Consider the following 7,031-nt stretch of genomic DNA (forward strand, 5'->3'; position numbering starts at 1 on the left):
AAATAAAACGTTGAAAATTTCATCAAAATTGCAAGGAAAAAGCAAGTTACAACGTCTTCAGTGAAGTTTTGCATTATTTTGGTGAAACAGTTCTATGCACAGGCTCGTGAATATGCAATAAGCAAGCTGTTAATATAATATCACCATAAATTCTTTTGTACTTTATCAGGTTAAATTGTATGCAAGATCCCGGAGGGATATTACTTCTGCAACTTCTTTTTTTTATCAGGTGAGACATATCTGAAAAATTATCAAACATTAAAAAACTTGTGTAATAACATAAGAAAAGGTATTAAAATTTGCTCAGTCTGATAAGGTTTTTTTCAACATACCACTGACTAATATAGTTTTAACCACTGGCGTAAATCCCGGGGGGGATGGGGGGATATATCCCCCCCCCCACTTTTCGAGGAGGGGGGGGGGATGGCCTGTACAAACATCCCCCCACTTTTTACGAAAGAAATGAAAATAAATCACAAGAGATAATTGTTTTATTGGTGAAAATTCTTCCAAAAATACCGCTTAACAAATAAAATAATATTATTGAATCATAAAATGCAAATAAAGAGCCAGTTCACCATTTCCAAACGAAATACTTATGTCCTTATTATAACATTGAAGAGAAACCCCCGTTTCTTCCAATTCATCATTGTTGGGGTCTTTGGGAAGGGATTAAGATGGAATGTCCAAAATTTGTTGAATGTAATCTCTAATAAAACCATTAAACCATCATGGGGTAAAAAAGATAATAATATTGGAGGGGTATTTGCCATATATGGACATACAGTGGCGTAACTACGGGGGACATGGGGGGCACATCCCCCCCCCCCCATCGGCTGACCAAAAAAAAAAAAAACGGGGAAAGGGGGAAATGGAGAAAAGAGGGAGAAAGGAAGAGAAATGTAGTGGGAAAGAAGAAAATATTATTCATTAGAATGTTATATTAAAGCAATATTGACTGGCCTCGGGGCGATACGACATATATCGCCCAAACTAGATTTATATCGCCCGAGTCGTAGACGAGGGTGATATCAATTTAGTGAGGGCGATATATATCTTTTCGCCCCCAGGCCAGTCAATATTGCTATTATTAACCAAATCAGACATCTAGAGCAAAAATCTTTAAAATTTAGATATTTCAAATTTTTAGAATGAGAATCTAGTTTATCATGTTGAGCAGACTGGGCCTCTGAACTTTACCATTGTGACGTAATTGAAATGACGCGTCACTGGCCTAGGGACGCAGTATCCAGCGTTGTCTGAACTTGATTACCATTATGACGTAAGCACTGCGCGGTTCAAGGACGCGTGCAAAAACGCGTAGAATACCCGGATATTAGCGCTGCCTTTTATTGCCCGCTACATTTCCACGCATTTTCTCATTGACTTTCCTGAGCGGGCAATAAATTGGGCCCGTGGATAAACAATTGGAATTTTATTGACCGGCCATTTGATCCCAGTCTTAAGCAGGCAACAATGTTTCAAAGTTGCCCTGCTCAGATGTCTGATACGGTTAATAATATATTATAACTATGTTAAGTTACATTACATAAGAAACATTTTTATCATAACTTTATGAAACATAATTTGCCCAGGGCCTACGTCTTCATTGTTCCTGGTGCTCGCATTGTCTGTTTAACGAGATATATAATCCTGTTGTACTAAAACGTCCCGTTTTCAAGTCAATATAAACCAAATATATTTCCTAGCACTTGAGTTATCATTGTTTTAAGTAGTGACATATGCTTCTTTTTCATGACTCACAAAAGTGATTGCCCCATGTAAAGGTCTTCGTATATATGAAACATTTCCTGTCCGTGATTACGTTCGCATCAGTGGATTGGTGAGATATGTCTGCTCTTCATGAATTCCTAAAATCAGTCCTTAAAATGTCCCTTCTTCTGATCTGAATATCAAAAATTTTCAGCTCGCGCTTCGCGCTCGCATCATTTGGTTAATGAAATACATATGGTCCTAGTTAATTCCTACAAAGAAACCTTAGAATGCCCCACTTCAGGTCTGAATTATCTAAGTTTTCAGCTCGCGTTTCGCGCTCGCATTGTTAAGCGAGACAGGTACCTATCATGATTACACAAATTTGATTATAATGTCCCTTTTTAGGTGTGAATATAAACAAAATTCAGCTCGCGCTTCGCGCTCGCATTATTTGATCAGTGAGATACATATCCGTTTAATGACATTGTCCTTAAAATGTCTCTATTAGGTCACTCACTCAGTCATTCAACAAATTTGCTGGTGCCCCCCCCCCAATGCCGTGACCCACGGTCGCCACTGTGGACATATCAATGACAATTCCTTGCATTTCTAAAAACATGATTGCAAAAAAATGCCAAAATATTTCAGTCATCCCCCCCACCCATCAACACGGATTTACGCCAGTGGTTTTAACTCATAATCAATCATGGATTTTTATTTTTTAAATAACTGAATCCTTTGACATACCCCCAATCATGATCTCCTGCAATTCTTTATCTCTAATAAGGCTTCTGCTTTTTATTTGTGATTGTAAACTTTGTAAATTATTTGAAATATTGTTTAACTATACAATGTGCTTACCAGACTACCTAATGGCTTTAAGCTTATATACATGCCTGTATTCCATAATACTAATTGATGAAATGAAATATGCAAGGATTGGCATATAAAATGTAAATTTGAAAATAATACAAATCTACATTGCTCATTTGCTGTAACTTTGTCAATTTATGTATTTTTATTTTAACTCGGTGAATTCTACCATCCGTACTTTCCATTGCTTCCTGCTTTAATTGCCGTTTTTTGTTCTCTCTGTGCAATATATCTTACTTATAGCTTATAAGCCTGATTTCACTGGGTTTTAGGAAATATAAGTGTAATTAGTGTCCTTAATTTTTTGTATATTATATTGTGTATGCTATATAAATTTTTCATATATTTTAATGGCTAAGGTATTATGTTGTTGTTTCTCTTTTTTTGGTAGGATTTCGATCTGGGTGTTGAATGCATGATCTATATAATTACATCCGTCTCATTAGTTTAATTATCAATAATTGCCATATAAGTTAATGTTGAGTATATACTGGGTCATTTTGCGGTGCACTTGATTTAATGTTTTATTGTAAATTTCTCTGAGTATATCCATTGGGCCTGATATACTCCATTTTGATTTACTTCTCCTTTTCTTGTTCTTTCTAAAGTGCACTGCGTGCGGGAATGACATATTTATACTCTTTATTGTTTAATTTCTTGTGATTCTTCTGATTTTTAATTCATGTTCATTTCAGTTTGTACTGCTAGACATGCTGTTTTCAATAAAATTCATTTATCTAAATCTATCTATGACATCACCAACCAATATATTGAATATTCATGATGGTGTGTATATAATTGTTTTCAAAAATATTGCTAAAAGGAACCTACAGACTTTACAAACTCTGCTTTTTATGCAGGTTCCTTCATATTTCACTCATTTATTGTCATTATTGGCTATACTGAATAATTCTGCCACAATGTATTTTGTTATTATGATTAAATGTATTGTCTTGTGTTGATATTTTGTTATTTACCTCGTGAAATGTGAGAATAAATTCAATCAATCAACTATATAAAATTTACAATTACAGAACTGTTCTTAATCAGATTTTGATGAAATTTTCAGTGTTTTGCTTGGTGAATTTTACTTTATTTATTTTGATATAGTTATAAAAGATATACAAAGGCAGATCCAGGACCCCCCCCCCCCCCATTGGCAGAGCAAAATAAAAGGAAAGAAAGAAGAAAAAAAAGGAAAAAGAAAGAAGAGAAAAGGAAAGGGAAAATAAGAGAAGGAAGACGAGTGAATAACATAAGATGAGGGGAAGACTTGGAAAAAAAATTAATTCAGAATCTGGAAAGCAGAATTTTTTTTTTGTACAAACCTAGTGTATGGAATCACAACGCTTCTAACACATGACGTCACATTCTTTAGACCAGTGAAATGCACTGGGAAGCCTTTTGTCTAAATCTCCCGTGAAACCCATTAATTTTAGTTTTTCTTTAGCAGAATACTCAGCTGTCAAGCGTAAATATGCATAAAACTTACAATGTTGTACTAAGTAGCTTACATATTTCCCATTTGTCAATTTGACTTTTAGCTTAATTCTGTGTTTTTAATGAAATAATGTAGATAACAAATTCAGGTTATTTTTTTTCATTTCAATCAAATTGAATTTTTTTAAGGTCAAGTCTACCAAAGAAAATTGTTGAATTGAATTAATCAAACTTACAAACGGCTGAAAATTTCATCAAAATCGGATGTAAAATAAGAAAGTTGTGCCTTTGTAAAGTTTCGCTTATTTTTTTTTTTACAAAACAGTGATATGCACAATTTAGTGACATGCAGATGAGAGTCAACGATATCCTTCATTCACCATTTCTTTTGTTTGAATTATACAATATTTCATTTTTTTTCTTTTGACATATTTGACAATAAGGACCAACTTGAATGTACCATATAGTATTAGTCAATGATAATTCCACATGTTCAATGAGGAATTAACTGGTCTCTCACATGACAATGAAGAGAAAATGAGAGTACTTCATATAATACAATACTGTAAAAGAAATAGTGAGTGAATGTCATCAGTCTCCTCATTTGCATACCGACCAGGATGTACATATAACTGTTTTGTGTAATTAAGCAAAACTTTAAAATGCCATATATTTCTTATTTTACATCCGGTTTTGATGATTTCAGCGTTATGCTTGCTGGATTTTTCTCTATTTATTCATATCAACTTTTTTGGTATTGATGGACTTGTCCTTTAACCCTATCTAGGCCGGGGTATTTTGGGAGTTCATATGGCCGGTACCGCGCGATCGCGCCAAAAATTGGCACGCAGGTTGTCTGGGACATCTACAAAATGGTATATTAATTTATTTCATGCAAATTGCTATCGAGTGATTATGCTAATTTATGCGTAATTAGTATGTGAAATCATACTTTTCCCTCTAACTCCCTAAATAAAGCTCCAAATGTTCTATTTTTTGGCATAAAAACTCTTTGTGGTGTTCTTAGCAAGTGTACATGAAAAAAAAATTGCGATATCAGATCAACTTCTTATGTATTATATTGTTTTTTGCAATTTCTTATGTATTTCTTGTTTTTGGAGTTTGGACCTTTTTTTCCCCTGTTTTTTCAATGAAATTTGTTGGGGACTCTTCTGAGATCATAAACAGCATAAAGTAAATACATTTTATTTATTTATTTATTTATTTTGTTTTATTTATTTTATACTGCAGGGTAGGCCTGTTCAGTTCTTAAAACTGCTTTACAAAGGCGCCCTGCAGTTTAAAATACATGTCAAGATAACTATGAACAACAACAACAAACAACATCAAAAATACAAAATACAAAATATCTAACATCAGAAACAATTAACACCAAAATATAGAGTGGGAAGTGACAATTTAAACATACATAGCATTGTAAATCAAAGGAATATCATTTCGCTCTTTATCAATTCGTATGAAAGGCTTTGCATAATTTTTTAAAAACTAACAAGGAGGTACAAACTTGTAAATTTGAAGGAAGTGCATTAAATAATTTGGGTCCGACATATGCGAAAGATTTTCTTTTATGTTCAATTCTAGCTTTGGGAAGCTGAAGGGGGCATCGTAAAGAATACCGTGTCCTGTATTTCACGGGCCGTTTACATACTAAAGGTTTTAAATAATTTGGAACTAAATCATTCATTATTTTATATACAAGAACACAATACTGATATTTTATACGCTGATCTACTGATTGCCACTTCAGTGACTGCAACAAAGAAATTTGTGATGTATTATAATCTTTTTTCAAAAGCATTCTGGCATATTTATTTTGAAGTTTTTGTATCTTATCTAAATGTATTTTTGCACAGCTTCCCCAAGATGTAATACAGTAATCAATGTAAGGTAAAACCATAGAAAAGTACAGCTTCTTCATAATATCAAAGGACAGGAAGTGCTTAATCCGCCTTACACAACCTATTGCCCGAGATATTTTACAAACGATATTAGTAATATGTTCGCACCAAGTCAAGCCCGGATCGAGCATGACACCTAAGTATTTAATCTTTTTTACATTTTCTAATTGTATGTTCCTGAATTTCACTGACAAATGAGCACCCCTCAACTTTTTCTTTTGACCAAATACCATGGCTTTTGTTTTTTGCGGGTGTAAATGCATATTATTTAAGTCTAGCCATTTACTTATTGAATCAAAATCATCTTGCAAATACTTTTGTACCTCCTTAATTGATTCACCGTGATTAAAAATGGCGGTATCATCAGCATAAAGAGACATTTTAGAATGTACATGCAATTTCAAATTACACATGTCATTAATAAAAATACAAAATATCAATGGACCCAGTATAGATCCTTGTGGGACACCTGATTTTATCTTCAAAAATTCACTGCGACAATTGTTAATCATTACAAATTGCCTTCTGTCTGTTAAATACGATTCCATCCAGTTGTATTCATTGCCAGTAATACCATAGTACTTAAGTTTTGCAAGTATAAAATTGTGAGGAATAACATCAAAAGCTTTGCGTAAGTCCAAGAAAATACCACCAGTAACATGTTTTCGGTCCATTTTATCATACAAAAAGTCTGTAATCTCAGTTAGACAAGTGGCAGTAGAATAAGACGGTCTGAAGCCAGACTGACAATTTGCAAGTAGATCATTTACATTTAAGTACTTATACAATTGATCATGTATTGCTCTCTCTAGTATTTTGGACAGGACTGGAAGCACAGAAATTGGTCTATAATTGTCAATATCAAATGATCCTCCCTTATGTACAGGAGTAATTCTTGCTGTTTTAAAATCTTCTGGAATAACACTAGTTTGTAAAGTTGCATTAAATAAATGGGTTAAAGGGCCAGCTATACTCTCTGCTGCCAGCTTAAGAAACTTAGGGTGAATGCCATCTACTCCGACCGCTTTCGAACAATCAATATGTAATAGTTCTTTCAAAACATACTCCTTTTTTATTGCATAA

This window comes from Lytechinus pictus, chromosome 1 (genome assembly GCF_037042905.1).
Source record: "Lytechinus pictus isolate F3 Inbred chromosome 1, Lp3.0, whole genome shotgun sequence".
Classification (NCBI taxonomy): Eukaryota; Metazoa; Echinodermata; class Echinoidea; order Temnopleuroida; family Toxopneustidae; genus Lytechinus; species Lytechinus pictus.